Here is a 19,626-nt window from a genome sequence, read left to right on the forward strand (position 1 = left end):
TCACTTTATTCCCTGTGTGTGTGCTATGCCTGTGCATGTGCCTGTTTGCATACATATGATGTGCATAGGTATGTGCACTTGCACACATTAGTGTGTGCATGGGCATATGCGTGCATGTGTGTTCACATGCTAGTGTGTGAATATATTTGTGCTGTGCACGTGCATATGTTTTTGTGTGTGCTGTGCCTGCCTGTGCGCACACCTGTGTGTTTGCGGGAAGCACTTGCAAGTTGCCTGCAGACTGAATTGTGCCCCAGATATATCCGCACGCAGCTGCTCTAACAATCCAGCGTAGCCACGTAAAGGTCACAGATCTCAGGGATTTAAATGGTTGGAGCAGGATATCCTGACACAGAGTTTGTCTTCCAATGACTGTCACTGTCTCAGTAACATCCTTCACACCTTCTTTAAGCCCCATTCAGGGTCCAGTTTAGACTCCCATTACATTCAGTCACCTGTCCCAGGTCCCCTAAAGCAACAATGTCACCGTTGGAGAGCCCGGCCAAGGCTGGGGTTGCCCCTCCTGTTGGCCTGGCCTCCAGGCCCTGCCCTTGGCTCCTGTTTTCTCATATCTCAGCCAGGCCCCGACTTGGATGGGGCCGCCACCTCTTTCCTCACAGGGTCCCATCGCCCAGTCAAGGGGGTTCATTCTCCCCAAACACAGCATCAGGAGTCGGGGGGTGACAGCCCCCAATGGGTCTCCTTCATGTGAGACCCTGTGCTGTTGAAAGAGCAGGCACCCTGCCCTCGGGGGTGGGGGACTAGGGGGCGACATGCGGCCCACGATGGGCAGGAGGGTCTCCGGGTGGGGCGAGCCAGTGTGCAAGGAGTTCCGCGGTGGGTTCTCCTCTCCAACGGCTTCTGTGCCCCTACCTCTCCCCGTGCCTCCCCTCGAAGACAGCGCGGTGCCCGGGACGGGAACCATGGGACACGTCAGCCACCGCCCCCTCTACGCACACACACACACACACACACACACACACACACACAAGCACACGCACACGCACACGCTGCAGGGAAGCAGGACCTGAGTGCAGGGCTCTCAGCGGCCCTGAGCGCCCCGCCCGGAATCGGCCTGCCGAATGGACAGACCGGATCTCCCGGCCCGGACCATGCAGGACTCTCCTGCCTGGGCTTCCAGTGTGGCCGCCTCCTTCTGGAAGCCTGGGAGGCTGGAACCAGGCCACTTCTTGTCTGTCCTGGCAGCAGACTGGGCTGCACTCTAAGAAGTCCGTGGCTCGCCCGTGGATCCTGACCATCAGGCGGCCAGAGAAATTGGGAACATTTCTGTTTTGCCTGTTGAAATGTTTAATGACAAAGATTTTGTTCAGTTTCCTGATGTGGGTGTCCAAAGATGAGAGACCCATGTCTGTGATCTGTACCTCCTATGAGATCAGCCCTAAGCTAGTTTAAACATGATCAAGTTCTGTCTACATGGTAGATTTAGACCTCTGCATGTCCTGTCTACTGAATATGTTTAGAGCTGACCATGTGTTGTCTATAATAAGAAGATTTAGACCTGACCATGTTCTGTGTACGCTAGGACTATGGGGACCTGGGTAGAGACCCGGCCTGGCCTCAGAACTGGGAAGCTCCGTGCCTGCATCTGAATGTCAGTGCTTAGATGTCTGGGGTCTGGAGCTGAGGTGGGCTTGTCTACGTAACAGCCTCTCTTCTGAGTGTGGTGACCTGGTCCTCCCAAGGGTCAGTGCTATGGTCGGGGCCTTAGTCTTAATCCCTGCAAGGTTCACCTTCCCTGGGGCTCATGGAGAATCCTCAGGAGGACTACCTGGCAATAATTCCAATTTACCAGCACGTGCATGGTGCATAGGGAAGCAGGTTTAGCTGGTCAATTGATTGCAGGGCACGCAGATCGGGCAAAAGGCCGATGGGTGACAGCTGAGGCTGCTGCTGAGCTCTCCCTCCAGTCTACCGTCCCTACTCAGCAGAGTCCAGAGCTGCCCCTCGGCTTTCAGCCCTGCTGTCCTGTGAGTTTTCTCAACATGTAAGTGAGACGAGAAAGGACTGAGCATGCCAGCACCAGGGTCGTGTGTTCAACTCTAGTATGAAAGCTTTAAAAACAGTTAAAATCACACAGAACCAAAGTGAGAAGAGGAGGACTCCTATGGGACAAGTGTGGGGAAAGGAGACCCACCTGACACTTTTTCCCATCCCGGGAGGTCCCAGGGACCCAGCTTGTTTCCACATTGGGGGAGCCCCCTGCAGAGCCATGGTGTCCTGACCAAGGGGACGTGTGACCCCAGGTGCAGGGTCTGGGGAGGTGAGGTCACCTTGGGACTGTGGACATGTGACCCAGGTGGAGGGGTCTGGGGAGGTGGGTCACCCTGGTGAGTGTGGATGTGTGGCCCCAGGTATAGGGTGCGGGGACTGTGTGGGTCTCACCATACCTGCATGGGTCAGGATCACATGTATGGGGAGACCGCATATGCGCTCTTTGCCTGCAGTGTGTCCTGTCCCCTTTGAGATTTCCAACCTCTGCATTAAGGGTGTTGTCCTGATTAACCTGTGGTTCCTTTTCTTCTCTTAATCTTGTCACAATCATATGAGGTCAGGCATGTTTGAGTGGGTTGCTGCTCTGTGTTCCGGTGAGTGACAACACTTGGTGGTATCATATTAATACTATAGCATATCCTATGTCTAATCTATGGGGGTCACCACTGCCTGGGTCCCCCTGGACAGAGGTCAGGTGAGCACAGACTAGCCCCCCCCCCCAAGAATGGCCTCCCACGTGCTCTGTGAGGGTACCGTGATGGCCCCTAAGGTAGGGGACTGTGTCTGGGCCTCCGACATTTGTGATGAAGGGGAGTCGAAATGGAATCTCAATTAACAAGACATTATTTTAAGAATTTATTTTAAGTGAAATAAAACACACGTCACATACCCTTTACCATCATCACCATTTTAAGTGCACGTTTCTGAGGCATCAGATATATTCACTTTCTCGTGGAGCCATCACCACCATCCCTAGAACTTTTCATCTTGCAAAACCAAAATTCCACAACCATGAAAGTCTCATTCCCCATTCCCTCCCACTGCCCCTGGCACCGATATCCACTTCAGTCCCTGAGTTGTCGACTCCAGGGCACCCACTGGAGTGGAATCCTGCAGTGGTTGCTGACGGGTCATTTTGGAAGAGCTGACTTTCAGTCTGAAGCTCTGCCTGTTTGCATCTGAAGAATCTGCATTTAAGGAGAGGGTGTATGAGGAAGGGGGTGTATGCGGGACAAAGGTGTCCGGGGTGCAGGTGAGCCAGGACCTGACCAGCTGCCTTTTGGGTCCTCTGGTCCCATCTCTTGGTCTGTGCCTCATCTGCATCATCACTGTCCCCGCTGGCACCGCTGGGGTGTTGTTGTCTGAGTGAGATTCCCCTGGTGCCCCTGCTCTCCTCCCCTCCTCCTGCTGGTTGGGGAGGGAACTGCTTGCTGTGTGGTCTCTACTCCTGAGGCATGAAGGACCCTGTAGCATGGACCTGCAGAGTGTGGGGTGTGGTCCCAAGAGCATGGGGCCCACATAGGACACGACATCGGGGCGTGACAAGTGCTAGGGCTGCCTCATCACTGACAGGGAATGTTGCCCAGATCCTGCTCGAGAGGGCGTGGTGGGTGGCCTGGGACCCTAGAGGCCCCATTCCTATACTGGAGCTTGGAGAGTGCATCCCCATGGGCTCCAGATTCACCCCATATCTCAGCCATATCCCTCTGTCCTGTCTTTGAACTCAGGAAAACGAGCTCTCTTGTCCACAACATAGGCCTGGTCCTGCTGATATTAGGATTCTTTAAGTTAGGCGTCCTGGGATAGCAGCTCTTTTTAGGCCTGAGAAGGAACAACTCCGGAGTGTACAACAATTTCAGATGAAACTAATATTCAATGACTATCCCTAACTACTCGGTTGTTGACTTCTATTAGTCATTATTCTCCTGGTTTTAGCTCTGATGTGGGGATTACAGAGGAGTCAACATTTAAATCTTCATAATCTGTGTATTCGTAGCTTCAGTATCATTACTGACCCATAGTTTTTTATGGTTTGGGAAGAGTTATTGATTTCATGTATCATGTAAAGGATTCACAATGATGATAGGGCCATTAAGATTACAATAATAGCTAGTAAATTGTTCACATTTTCTCTACCTGTGCATCTATTGTATGCATATGTGTTTAGATGTCAATATTAGTGAAATGATATAGAGGACTAGAGAACTTATTTTAAAAATCACTATTAATGCGTGATGAAGAAAATGTAAAAGTTCTTCCATAATCGGTGATGTTGTATCTTGAGAGCCTAGATGAAATTGATATGCCTTAGTGATATACAGGATTTTAGCCTATCATTTAACTTTGACAAAGCTACATCACTTTTTACTTTTATCTCATTTATTGAGGAAGACATAATTGTTATGGTGTTGGCTTGAAACTGGTTGAAAAGGACTTGAGTCCTTCCTTATTTTACGTTTACATAGGTAGGATCTTGAAACATAGGATATGGTGGAGGACATCCGTGTAACCATTCTAGGTTAGGAGTAGCAATTTCCACTGCTAAGACTTCTTGTTTAGACACAAATGCTTTTCAAAGTATGAAGATTATTAGCATTACTGCTGCTACTGAGATGAATGAGCCTAAAGACAAAATATTTCATGGTGTGCGTCCCTCAGGGTACTCAGACTAACGTAGTGACATCCCTGAGAGGCCACGAAAGTGCTGCAGGAAGTCATATTTACTACTACAAATATACTTGTGAAGTGAATTTTTGCTCATGCTGAGTTAACTGTATAACCTGAGAATAGTGGGAATCAGTGTAGGAAGCCTCCTATAATAGTGAAGACTGCTCCCATGGACATTAGGTCATGGAAGCGTGCTACTACATAGAATGTATCCTGGAGGACAATGTCTGGGGATGAGTTGGCTAAGATGATTCCTGTCAAACCACCTACTGTAAAAAGAAAAACTAAAGCCTAAAACTCATAATATAGTGGGAGGTCATATAGTATTACCTCCGTGAACAGTTGCTAACCAGGGACTTCCCTGGTGACGCAGTGGTGAAGAATTCGCCTGCCAATGCAGGGGACACGGGTTCGAGCCCTTGTCTGGGACGATTCCACATGCCGCGGAGCAAAAAGCCCGTGTGCCACAACTACTGAGCCTGCCCTCTAGTTGTGGCCCGCCAGCCACAACTAGTGAAGCCCACGCGCCTAGCGGCCGTGCTCTGCAACAAGAGAAGCCACTGCAATGAAAGGGCCGCACACCGCAACGAAGAGTAGCTGCCGCTCACCGCAACCAGAGAAAGCCCATGCGCAGCAACCAAGACCCAACTCAGCCAAAAAAAAAAAAATGAAAGGAAAAAGAAAAATTAAATAAAGAGTTGCTAATCAGCTAGATACTTCTACTCCTGTAGGGATAGAAGTAATTACGGTAGCTGATGCAAAGTGTGCTCCTGAGTCCACAGCTATCCCTATGGTAAACATATGATGGGCCCACAAGAGAACTCCTAAAAAACCAGGGGACATGACTCATACTATTCCCAGATAGCTGAAAGGCAATTTTTGTCCTAAATAGTAGGTAATGATATGTGAGTTTATAACAAACCCTGTTAGGCCATGAATACAGACTTCAGGGTGAGCAAAGTATCAAAATAAGTGTTGGTATAGGATTCGGTCTCCTCCTGCAGGGTCAAAGAAAGTAGTGTTTAGATTTCTATCTCTTAACAGCATGGCAATTCTGGCTGCTTGGACTGAGATTGGTAATTATAGTAATATGGCTATAGTTGGAGAAGATTAAACAAATAATGGTGTTTGGTATTGGGATATGACTGCTGGTTTTGTATTAAAGACTATAGTAATAAAAGTAATAATACCAAGAATTGAGGAGACACCTGCTAAATGTAAGGAGAAAACAGTTAGGTCGACAGAGGCTCCTGCATGGGCCAGATTGCAGGCTAGAGCTGAATACACGGTTCCACTGGTACCAGAACCAGCTTCTACTATTGGTGATATGAGTAGGAGTAAGAATGATGGGGGAAGTAGTCAAAAGTTTATATGATTTATTGGGGGAAATGCTACTTCAGCTGTCCGAGTTATTAGTGGCCCAAGTCAGTTTTCAAAGCCTGCAATCATAAGGGGTACAGCTATAAAGAAAATTATTACAAGTGCAGGGACTGTTATGACTACTTTACAGATTTGGGCATCTCCAAGTAGCGGTCCAGGTCAGCATAGCTCAGCCTGGATTAATATAATTAAGGTGCTGCCTGCTACTCCAGCTCAAGCACCAAATAGTAAATATAAAATGCCGATATCTTTGTGATTTGTTGAAAATAATCAGCAGTGTATGAACAGAGGTAAAATGACTGAGTTAGCATTAGACTGTAAATCTAAAGACAGAGATTGAGCCCTCTTTCTGGCAAACCCTGTGGTGAATCAACAAATTGAATTGTAACTTCAGAGAAGCAGATTCAATTCTGCCAGTGATTTTCCTGCCTTTTTTTTTTTCTTTTCTTTTTTTCTTTCTCAAATGAAGGAGAAGTAGACTGAAGCCAGTTGACCAGAGGATTTGCCTGTTAACTAAAGTTGCCTGGGGTTAAAACTCATCAATCTCGTAAAGATTTGGCTTAAATACAGTGTTTGCTTTACATTCAATTGATGTAGAATAAAGTCTTGCAATCCTTATTTTTAGGAATTAAGTAAATTTCACTTGTTTAGGGTTTTGAAAGCTCTTGGTCTGAACTAACCTAAATTCCTAGTCCAGCACCGATAGAATGGGTGTTGTGTGTAGTAATCGTGTGGGTATTATGATTGGTAATGATAGGAAGGTTATTTCCTTGTATGTTCAAATTGTTTTGTGTTTGTGTTGTGTAATGAAGGGAATATAGTTAGTGATGTGGAGTATGTTAGCTGCAAGTAGAAATATGTGCTGAGGACTGCTATGATGGCTATTAGTGTTGGTAGAATGATGTTGTCATTTTTGTTATCTCTTGGATAATTATTCATTTGGGTAGAACCAATTATTCATTGGGTAGAACCCAAATGATGGGTAGAACCCAAATGATGGGCGATGTCCTAATGATACTATAATGTCCTAATGATACTATAATGGTGAGGAAAATGATTGTGATGGGAGGTGTTTTATCTCATGTGTGTGATAATGATACTCTTGTAGTACATGATCTGGGCATAAATAAGAAGAAGATAGTGTTGTTATGATATAAATTAGTATGTTTAGGATTGTTATAATCTGAATATACATTATAATAGCTGTTATTCATCCTATATGGGCAATTGATGAGGAGGGTGTAATATTTTCCAGGTGAGTATGGAGAAGTCTGCCTCAGCCTCCAGCTATGATTTATAATATCACTATGATTAATAGTATATTTAGGTTGATGGATGGTGACATGTGGTATAAAACTGATAGGGGTGCAATTTTGTCATGTTGATAGCATCAGGTCTGCTGTTCATGAGATGCCTTGTGTGACTTCAGGCACTCAGAAGTGAAATGGGGAAAGTCCTACGTTTGTGACAAGGGCGATTGTCATGAGGGTGGATGCTGCTGTATTAAACATTTTTGTTATTCATTGTGCTCTTTGACCAGAGTATATTAGATTAATGATAATAGCCATTATAAGTAGTATTGATGTGGTGGACTGTTTTAGGAAATATTTGTTGGATGCTTCTGTAGCTTATGGGTTCATGTTTTTTTTTTATTAGAATGGGGATACCATTAACCAGTGTGAGCTTGTTATACAATTATATTTCCTGAGAAAATGGTCAGTAGAATGATGGTAAAAACAATGAGAGTTTATTAGCACAGGAAGGATATACAAAAATATTTTGGGGCTATGGGCCTGAAGCTTACTTAGAGAACTTTACTATATAGCATGTGGTGTAATGTGGTAGGTAGCGTGGAGAATGTAAAATTATTAGAAAGAATTCAATTCCAGGAATAAGAGCCTTGAAACCTCTATGATTTACTCTATCAAAGTAACTCTTTTCTCAGACATATTTCTTAAATTTGTGGTGGGTTGCCTGGTATGATGACAAGTAGTGAAAACTCTCATATACATAGGGTTAATGTTAGTGGTAAAAAAAACTTTTTATAAGAGATGTATGCGTTGATCATATCAAAATTGTAGGTAGGAGGCTCAAATTCACAGAAAGGAGATTGTTAGATGTGTTTTAATGATGACTTGGGCTGTATATAATTCTGGCACCTAGGGATTGCCGAATGCTCCTAAAAATAGATTGCTGTGGAAATGTTTATTATAGGGAAATTGACATATTCTCTAGGAGGGACGGGGTGAATGGGCCTGCTACATTTTCTACATTGAAGACATATACAGGTTTTGATGCTACTTCTGTTAAATCAAGTGGGGCTTCATTGGATTTCTGCTACTGCGGAGATAATCAAATCCGGGTAGGGGTCAGGAGAAAATTAGTCATAGGTGTTCTTGTGTAATAATTACTGTTGAAAGTGTAAATGATCCATTTATCAGTAAGACTGAGAATAGAATAACTGCTACATTACTTCATATGAGATGATTGTCTGTGCTATTGTTCCTAGAGCTCCAGTGAGTGAGTATTTTGAATGTGAAGTTCATCCAGATCTGAGGATGGAATAAATGGCTAGGTGTGATATGGCTAGTATAAATAATATGCCTACATTTATACTAATTAGTGGATAAGATATGGGAAGAGGAATTCATGTGGTGAGAGCCAGGGTTAAGGCTAGCATTGGGGTTAAGGCTAGCAAGAGAAGCCACCGCAATGAGAAGCCCGCGCACCGCAACAAAGAGTAGCCCCCGCTTGCCGCAACTAGAGAAAGCCTGCGCATAGCAACGAAGACCCAACGCAGCCAAAAACAAATTAATTAATTAATTAGTTAACTATTTTTTAAAAAAGTACTATATCCTTCTGTACAGCTTCTCTGGGAAGAACAGAGAGATGGCGTAGGAGAGTGAGAAAGACCAATATTTAGTGCACATCTCTCATGCAGGTGCTCTGCTGGCTCAGGTAGATTTATCCCCACTTTACAAAGGAGGAAATAATCTCAGAGAGGTTTAGTAATTTTCCCAAAGCCAAACAGCTATGGAGTGGCAGAACCAAGATCTGAACCAAGTCTGTTACCTTCAAAGCCTAAGTCCTCATCACAACAAAACTCAATTAATATTTACATTTATCGTATTACATTGCAACCTGGGGAGTTCTTGGCACAATCCTGAATAAGAGTGAGAAAGAAAGAAATAGCATTGTTCCTACAGTCAACCCAAATTTTTGGAGCAGCTGCTAGATGCCTGGCCCTTGTTGGGGTTCAGCAGTGATCAAGACAGGAAGAGTCCTGCTTTCATGAACCACGTAGTGGGGAGGAGAGACGGGTGCAACTTGGGTGAGGGATTTCACCTTGCTGGACCTCTGGTTTGTCATCTGGAAAATGGGATGGGTGTTCCTCATTTTCTGGGGTTGTCCAGCCCTCACACTCTCTGATTCCATAAGAAGCATTTGTTTTCCTGTTTCTTTAAAATTCATTCAGGCCGTGAGCTGTGATGAATGTTGTTAGCTGCTCCCCAAAGCACTCTATTCCCACCCTTTTCCTGTGATCAGGTCTTTCCCGAAACATGACTCACAGTCAGTCAGTCAAGTCACAGAACCTAAGGGGCACCCAGCAGAAAAATCCCAACCCTTGCTTCCCAGGAGCTCTGCGGTCTACCTGCCAGGTAAACTGAACTCACCTGGCACAAGGTGGCCATCCCTGGTTTCACATCAACATGATCTCAGGCACAAACCTCCTTGTTTTTCCATTTTGTCTCTAAGTTACTTGTTGAAGCAACTGCACAAATATGGCAAAGGCATAAAATCAGGCATCTTCTGCCCCCAGTGCCTACTAATAAATGATTTTCTGCCACTTTAATGATAAAGAAAGAACATTTCAACATTCTGCTACCCTTATTATTTGTCATTTTTCTTGATATTTCTATTGAATACATCTTTCAATATTTTAACAATGGAACATTTATTTAGGTTGTTCCAGACCCAGCCTTTAGTGGTAAAGGTTTTGTTGTTATATTTCTATTATGTTTCCTTTAAAAAATCATTATCCTATTTAAATGGATTAAGTCAATTCTATAGGCATTTATCTTATGATATTGATGAAATTGATACATAGAGGGCAGTAGTACAAGTTGATTGGACTTGAGAACCTCTATTAGCACAGTTAAGTATAAATATTGTCTACATGACGAGTGAGATTCTCTGACTTTTTTTCACTGTCTGCCCCTCAAGCCTGTGAGAAATGGAATATTTCTTGCCCTATCAGTAAACAAAGGATGTCACAGTCTTCAGCACTTGCAGCCCTCCGATGTGAGCCGGCGGGCCCTGAGGCACTCAGGATATGCAAATACAGAATGCAGGCCCCAGAGAGCTGAGGTGCATATCAAAGGAAGGATTTCAGTGAGCCCAGGCAAAGAAAAGCGCTGCATTCCTCACCTTGGGAGAGCTGGTTTTCCTTAGTTAACAATCACCTTTGGATGTTCCCCATTACCTGAGCCAGTCCCCTGCCGTGTCCCCTCCCCCCAGTACTTTAGCTCAGGGAGGAAGGAGCGCAGAGGGACTTGGCTGAATAAGGGGCCTGCGCGCCTCGGGAGGAGTTTTCAGCCGCTTTCCCCGCAGTCGGGAGGAGGGGCGCTGACGCCGCAGCCGGACCCTGCGCCTCCCTTGCCCCGTTTCCCCTCAGGACGCTCAGGCCGACCCCCTCCCCACGCCCACCAGGCCTCGCGAGCCAGGCCGAGGGCAGGGGCGAGAGGAGGGACGGAAGTACCCGGGGACCAGACGCTGGAGGCCGCTCTTTCTGCACAGCAGCGGCGGGTGGCAGCGAACCCCTGCCCCTCAGAAGCTGGTCTTGTGCTGCCGCCCGGGCACCGGACCAGGCGGAGGGTCGGCGCCCACTTACCCGGCCCGCCGTCCCCGCGACTGTCACGGCTTCGGCCGCCGGGGCGCCTCCAGAGCCGGCAGCCTCAGTGAGGTCGCCCTCCCCTCGGGCTCCGGGGCAGTTCCGTGAAGGCGGAGGGAAGAGACCCCGCCCGAGCGGGGAGTTCCAGCTCTGAGGAAACGCGGGCTCTTTTCAGCGCGCAGTGGGTGGGACCGCTCTGCCCCGAGGCCTTCCGGGAGGGAGCGGGGCGGCGGGGGAGGGAGCCGCCAGGAGCGCAGGGCCCCGTCGGGGGTCCTGGAGGGGCGGCCCGGCCTGGGGGCCACGCCCACTGTGGCCGCAGCCCAGGTCTTTTTCCTGGAATCCTACACGAAAAAGTTAGAAAGATACACAGTCTATAGTAAATATTCAAAAATGATTGTTGCTGCTGTGCTCACTATTCTATTAAAGGTGTAAAATCCATAAAACACTTTAAGTTCAAAATTAAATATGAATTTTTACCTTTCTAATTATGTCTCTGATATTCACAGTTGTGGTTAATGAATCAGAGACTGTGGCATCACTAGTTAAAAATGAGCTTGTTAAAAAAATAGAACTCAGGCCCACCGGACCTACTGAATCACAATCTGCACTTTTACAATCTCCCCAGTGTACTTGTGTACCCATGAAGAGTTGAAAGGTCCATTTCTACCTCGACATGTCTTTTCTGTATGAGAAATACACATTTTATCCAGTTTGATATAAAGAAAACACTCAAAAATGCATATGCCTGTGTTGAAACCATCATTTTATCATTTCTTTTCCAGACAAGTATAGTCTCCATACTGGTTTTGTGGATCACATGCCATACTCTTTTCTTGTAGTTAGAAATAAGGTAGAGAAAGTTACTTTGTAAAAAAAAAAAAAATATATATATATATATATATATATATATATATGTGTGTGTGTGTGTGTGTGTGTGTGTGTGTGTGTGTGTGTGTGTGGATAATTGAAGACACTCTTCTAAATTAAAGGCAGTTCTCTTAACTTGCTGTTTTCTTCTTGGGTCACATTATGAACTCTTCCCGTGGCCACATGGCGTGTGTACTTTTAATTTCAGGGACTGCTGACATTCCAGGATGTGGCCATAGATTTCTCTCAAGAGGAGTGAGAATGCCTGGACCAAGATCAATGGGAATTGTACAGGGATGTGATGTTAGAGAAGTATAGGAACCTGCTCTCCTTGGGTGAGGATACCTTCCTTCCAGAATTCCTTATCCAACCACAGGGTTTGGAGTCCTTCATTTGTAGAATGTCTCCTGAAATCGTCTGCTTCCTACAATAGGGTTTCAGATTGCAACGTTTCAGGAAAGATTGGGAGTTTGTGGGTATAATTTATCTTATTCTTTTAAAATTGCAGCCTCCCTTTTCATATACTTTGTAACTGCTTGGGATGTGTCTATATGAACTGTGTACTATATGCTTCTGTTATAGTCCTTACAATATTTTATTGTCTTATTTTCTGTTAACCATTTTCCATGGATTCTTTGGGCTTAAGGTATATTAAAAGGGAGACTGCGATTCTGGGACTTCCCTGGTGATGCAGTGATTAAGAATTCGCCTGCCAATGCAGGGGACCCGGTTCGATCCCCGGTCCGGGAAGATCTCACGTGCCACGGAACAACTAAGCCAGTGGGCCACAACTACTGAGTCTGCACGCCACAACTACTGAAGCCGGTGTGTCTTGAGCCCGTGCGCCATTTATTTTTTGGAGAATAAAACCACTTCTGAGTGATTACAATTTAGGCCAGCTAGTCAAAATGCTTTATCACCTGTTCTTCTAAAACACTGATCAATGGAACAAGTTTTACTAGGGATAACAGTGTAATTGTATTCTGGAGTTCATATGGGCAATATGGTTTATGACCTTGATGCTGGATCACGACATTTCAATGGTATAACTGCTATTAATTGTCTGTTTGTTCAACGATTAAAGTCTCACGTGATCTGAGTTCAGACTGGAGTCATCCTGGTTGGTTTCTGTCTATTGCAGATTTCTTCCAGTATGAAAGAAAGGACAAGAGCAATAGGGCTTACTTTACAAAATGTCTTCAAAGTAAATGATGATATAATCTACATTCAATTAATTTATACATACCCTACTGTAGAACAGGGTTCGTTACGGTGGCAGAGCCCGGTAATTATGTAAAACTGAAACTTTTTCTGCACTGGTTCAAGTCCTCTTCCTAAGAATATGTTTATAATCAACATTCTTTCACAAATTACCCAATTTAATTCACCATAGCCTTCCTCATATTAACTAAATGGAAAATCCTAGGCTATATACAAATCCAGAAAGGGCCAAAAATCATCAGCCCCCATGGATTATTACAACCCATTGCTGAGGCATTCAAATTACTTATTAAAGAACCACTATGTCCATCAACATCATCAATTTATATATTATTGCCCCAATGCTAGCCTTAACCCTGGCTCTCACAACATGAATTCCTCTTCCCATATCTTATCCACTAATTAGTATAAATGTAGGCATATTATTTATATTAGCCATATCACACCTAGCCATTTATTCCATCCTCAGATCTGGATGAACTTCACATTCAAAATACTCACTCACTGGAGCTCTAGGAACAATAGCACTGACAATCATCTCATATGAAGTAATGTAGCAGTTATTCTATTCTCAGTCTTCCTGATAAATGGATCATTTACACTTTCAACAGTAATTATTACACAAGAACACCTATGACTAATTTTCTCCTGACCCCTACCCGGAATTTGATTATCTCCGCAGTAGCAGAAATCCAATGAAGCCCCACTTGATTTAACAGAAGTAGCATCAAAACCTGTATAAGTCCTCAATGTAGAAAATGTAGCAGGCCCATTCACCCCGTCCCTCCTAGAGAATATGTCAATTTCCCTATAATAAACATTTCCACAGCAATCTGTTTTTAGGAGCATTCGACAATCCCTAGGTGCCAGAATTATAGATTCTTTCATCTTGTAAATATAGTTTTTTTATTTAAATAATTTTTATAGTTTTACTACCTTTAAACAAAATGTACTCCATTGCTGTGGAATATTCCTTCATAGGAGCGTGCATGGTTCCTTTCTGCATCCACCTGTGATGGCCTTCAGGTTCTATCAGGTTTGGCTCCTGTGGCTGCGAGTCCATATCCGTGTGTCCTGGTGCAGGGCTGGTGGGTTTGTGTTCAACTGGGAGGAGCACTGTGGGTCTCTGTGCAGGGACTTCGCTATCTGAGGCCCGATAGTTTCTGAAGTGGTTGCATCCCCCCGTTGCCTACCAGGCTTTCCATTGCTCCACATCCTGCTGATATTTGATACTATGTCTTTCATGTCTGCCATTCTGGTAGGTGTATGCACGGTATTTTTCTTATGGCTTTAATCCCTCTGTTGTTAGTGAAGTTGTGCATCTTGTGGTATTCATGGACTATTTCCTGTTGTTTTTTAAAAAGTTTTAAAAATTGTGGTCAGGTATACATAACATAAAATTTACTATCTTAACCATTTTTAAGTGCACATTTCAGGGTCAAGAAGTAATTCACACTGTTGTGCAAACCTGACCACAATCATCCTCCAGAACTTTTTCATCCTGCAAAATTGAAACAGTCCCCATTAAACACTCACTCCCCATTGTCCCTCCCTCAGCCCCTGGCACTCAACATCCTACTTTATGTCTCTATGTTTCCGACTGCTCTAGGTGCCTTGTATGAGTGGATCAAGCACTGTTTGTTTTTTGTGTGTGTGTGTGTGTGTGTGTGTGTGTCTAGCTTACATCACTGAGCATAATGCCCTCAAGGTTCATCCCTGCTGCAGCCTGTGTCAGAATTGCCTTCCTTTTTAGGCTGAATAGCCTCCCCTTGTATTGATGGACCGTGTTTTTCTTCTCCATTCATCCATTAGTGGACACATGTAATATCTACATTCATTTCTACTGTCATAATATTTGTGGAATAACATCAGAAAGTCCTATGAATCAAAAGTCATTTGCCAGTAACTTTTTTCTTAAACTTTTTGTTGTGGAAAACATCAAGGCTAAGAAAAGGGAAAAATACATGTCAGCTTCACTTGTGTTCAGGAGTTAATGCTTTACGGATTCACTTTATTCCCTGTGTGTGTGCTATGCCTGTGCATGTGCCTGTTTGCATACATATGATGTGCATAGGTATGTGCACTTGCACACATTAGTGTGTGCATGGGCATATGCGTGCATGTGTGTTCACATGCTAGTGTGTGAATATATTTGTGCTGTGCACGTGCATATGTTTTTGTGTGTGCTGTGCCTGCCTGTGCGCACACCTGTGTGTTTGCGGGAAGCACTTGCAAGTTGCCTGCAGACTGAATTGTGCCCCAGATATATCCGCACGCAGCTGCTCTAACAATCCAGCGTAGCCACGTAAAGGTCACAGATCTCAGGGATTTAAATGGTTGGAGCAGGATATCCTGACACAGAGTTTGTCTTCCAATGACTGTCACTGTCTCAGTAACATCCTTCACACCTTCTTTAAGCCCCATTCAGGGTCCAGTTTAGACTCCCATTACATTCAGTCACCTGTCCCAGGTCCCCTAAAGCAACAATGTCACCGTTGGAGAGCCCGGCCAAGGCTGGGGTTGCCCCTCCTGTTGGCCTGGCCTCCAGGCCCTGCCCTTGGCTCCTGTTTTCTCATATCTCAGCCAGGCCCCGACTTGGATGGGGCCGCCACCTCTTTCCTCACAGGGTCCCATCGCCCAGTCAAGGGGGTTCATTCTCCCCAAACACAGCATCAGGAGTCGGGGGGTGACAGCCCCCAATGGGTCTCCTTCATGTGAGACCCTGTGCTGTTGAAAGAGCAGGCACCCTGCCCTCGGGGGTGGGGGACTAGGGGGCGACATGCGGCCCACGATGGGCAGGAGGGTCTCCGGGTGGGGCGAGCCAGTGTGCAAGGAGTTCCGCGGTGGGTTCTCCTCTCCAACGGCTTCTGTGCCCCTACCTCTCCCCGTGCCTCCCCTCGAAGACAGCGCGGTGCCCGGGACGGGAACCATGGGACACGTCAGCCACCGCCCCCTCTACGCACACACACACACACACACACACACACACACACAAGCACACGCACACGCACACGCTGCAGGGAAGCAGGACCTGAGTGCAGGGCTCTCAGCGGCCCTGAGCGCCCCGCCCGGAATCGGCCTGCCGAATGGACAGACCGGATCTCCCGGCCCGGACCATGCAGGACTCTCCTGCCTGGGCTTCCAGTGTGGCCGCCTCCTTCTGGAAGCCTGGGAGGCTGGAACCAGGCCACTTCTTGTCTGTCCTGGCAGCAGACTGGGCTGCACTCTAAGAAGTCCGTGGCTCGCCCGTGGATCCTGACCATCAGGCGGCCAGAGAAATTGGGAACATTTCTGTTTTGCCTGTTGAAATGTTTAATGACAAAGATTTTGTTCAGTTTCCTGATGTGGGTGTCCAAAGATGAGAGACCCATGTCTGTGATCTGTACCTCCTATGAGATCAGCCCTAAGCTAGTTTAAACATGATCAAGTTCTGTCTACATGGTAGATTTAGACCTCTGCATGTCCTGTCTACTGAATATGTTTAGAGCTGACCATGTGTTGTCTATAATAAGAAGATTTAGACCTGACCATGTTCTGTGTACGCTAGGACTATGGGGACCTGGGTAGAGACCCGGCCTGGCCTCAGAACTGGGAAGCTCCGTGCCTGCATCTGAATGTCAGTGCTTAGATGTCTGGGGTCTGGAGCTGAGGTGGGCTTGTCTACGTAACAGCCTCTCTTCTGAGTGTGGTGACCTGGTCCTCCCAAGGGTCAGTGCTATGGTCGGGGCCTTAGTCTTAATCCCTGCAAGGTTCACCTTCCCTGGGGCTCATGGAGAATCCTCAGGAGGACTACCTGGCAATAATTCCAATTTACCAGCACGTGCATGGTGCATAGGGAAGCAGGTTTAGCTGGTCAATTGATTGCAGGGCACGCAGATCGGGCAAAAGGCCGATGGGTGACAGCTGAGGCTGCTGCTGAGCTCTCCCTCCAGTCTACCGTCCCTACTCAGCAGAGTCCAGAGCTGCCCCTCGGCTTTCAGCCCTGCTGTCCTGTGAGTTTTCTCAACATGTAAGTGAGACGAGAAAGGACTGAGCATGCCAGCACCAGGGTCGTGTGTTCAACTCTAGTATGAAAGCTTTAAAAACAGTTAAAATCACACAGAACCAAAGTGAGAAGAGGAGGACTCCTATGGGACAAGTGTGGGGAAAGGAGACCCACCTGACACTTTTTCCCATCCCGGGAGGTCCCAGGGACCCAGCTTGTTTCCACATTGGGGGAGCCCCCTGCAGAGCCATGGTGTCCTGACCAAGGGGACGTGTGACCCCAGGTGCAGGGTCTGGGGAGGTGAGGTCACCTTGGGACTGTGGACATGTGACCCAGGTGGAGGGGTCTGGGGAGGTGGGTCACCCTGGTGAGTGTGGATGTGTGGCCCCAGGTATAGGGTGCGGGGACTGTGTGGGTCTCACCATACCTGCATGGGTCAGGATCACATGTATGGGGAGACCGCATATGCGCTCTTTGCCTGCAGTGTGTCCTGTCCCCTTTGAGATTTCCAACCTCTGCATTAAGGGTGTTGTCCTGATTAACCTGTGGTTCCTTTTCTTCTCTTAATCTTGTCACAATCATATGAGGTCAGGCATGTTTGAGTGGGTTGCTGCTCTGTGTTCCGGTGAGTGACAACACTTGGTGGTATCATATTAATACTATAGCATATCCTATGTCTAATCTATGGGGGTCACCACTGCCTGGGTCCCCCTGGACAGAGGTCAGGTGAGCACAGACTAGCCCCCCCCCCAAGAATGGCCTCCCACGTGCTCTGTGAGGGTACCGTGATGGCCCCTAAGGTAGGGGACTGTGTCTGGGCCTCCGACATTTGTGATGAAGGGGAGTCGAAATGGAATCTCAATTAACAAGACATTATTTTAAGAATTTATTTTAAGTGAAATAAAACACACGTCACATACCCTTTACCATCATCACCATTTTAAGTGCACGTTTCTGAGGCATCAGATATATTCACTTTCTCGTGGAGCCATCACCACCATCCCTAGAACTTTTCATCTTGCAAAACCAAAATTCCACAACCATGAAAGTCTCATTCCCCATTCCCTCCCACTGCCCCTGGCACCGATATCCACTTCAGTCCCTGAGTTGTCGACTCCAGGGCACCCACTGGAGTGGAATCCTGCAGTGGTTGCTGACGGGTCATTTTGGAAGAGCTGACTTTCAGTCTGAAGCTCTGCCTGTTTGCATCTGAAGAATCTGCATTTAAGGAGAGGGTGTATGAGGAAGGGGGTGTATGCGGGACAAAGGTGTCCGGGGTGCAGGTGAGCCAGGACCTGACCAGCTGCCTTTTGGGTCCTCTGGTCCCATCTCTTGGTCTGTGCCTCATCTGCATCATCACTGTCCCCGCTGGCACCGCTGGGGTGTTGTTGTCTGAGTGAGATTCCCCTGGTGCCCCTGCTCTCCTCCCCTCCTCCTGCTGGTTGGGGAGGGAACTGCTTGCTGTGTGGTCTCTACTCCTGAGGCATGAAGGACCCTGTAGCATGGACCTGCAGAGTGTGGGGTGTGGTCCCAAGAGCATGGGGCCCACATAGGACACGACATCGGGGCGTGACAAGTGCTAGGGCTGCCTCATCACTGACAGGGAATGTTGCCCAGATCCTGCTCGAGAGGGCGTGGTGGGTGGCCTGGGACCCTAGAGGCCCCATTCCTATACTGGAGCTTGGAGAGTGCATCCCCATGGGCTCCAGATTCACCCCATATCTCAGCCATATCCCTCTGTCCTGTCTTTGAACTCAGGAAAACGAGCTCTCTTGTCCACAACATAGGCCTGGTCCTGCTGATATTAGGATTCTTTAAGTTAGGCGTCCTGGGATAGCAGCTCTTTTTAGGCCTGAGAAGGAACAACTCCGGAGTGTACAACAATTTCAGATGAAACTAATATTCAATGACTATCCCTAACTACTCGGTTGTTGACTTCTATTAGTCATTATTCTCCTGGTTTTAGCTCTGATGTGGGGATTACAGAGGAGTCAACATTTAAATCTTCATAATCTGTGTATTCGTAGCTTCAGTATCATTACTGACCCATAGTTTTTTATGGTTTGGGAAGAGTTATTGATTTCATGTATCATGTAAAGGATTCACAATGATGATAGGGCCATTAAGATTACAATAATAGCTAGTAAATTGTTCACATTTTCTCTACCTGTGCATCTATTGTATGCATATGTGTTTAGATGTCAATATTAGTGAAATGATATAGAGGACTAGAGAACTTATTTTAAAAATCACTATTAATGTGTGATGAAGAAAATGTAAAAGTTCTTCCATAATCGGTGATGTTGTATCTTGAGAGCCTAGATGAAATTGATATGCCTTAGTGATATACAGGATTTTAGCCTATCATTTAACTTTGACAAAGCTACATCACTTTTTACTTTTATCTCATTTATTGAGGAAGACATAATTGTTATGGTGTTGGCTTGAAACTGGTTGAAAAGGACTTGAGTCCTTCCTTATTTTACGTTTACATAGGTAGGATCTTGAAACATAGGATATGGTGGAGGACATCCGTGTAACCATTCTAGGTTAGGAGTAGCAATTTCCACTGCTAAGACTTCTTGTTTAGACACAAATGCTT

The sequence above is a fragment of the Eschrichtius robustus genome, chromosome 1, assembly GCF_028021215.1.
Source record: "Eschrichtius robustus isolate mEscRob2 chromosome 1, mEscRob2.pri, whole genome shotgun sequence".
In the NCBI taxonomy this organism is placed as follows: domain Eukaryota; kingdom Metazoa; phylum Chordata; class Mammalia; order Artiodactyla; family Eschrichtiidae; genus Eschrichtius; species Eschrichtius robustus.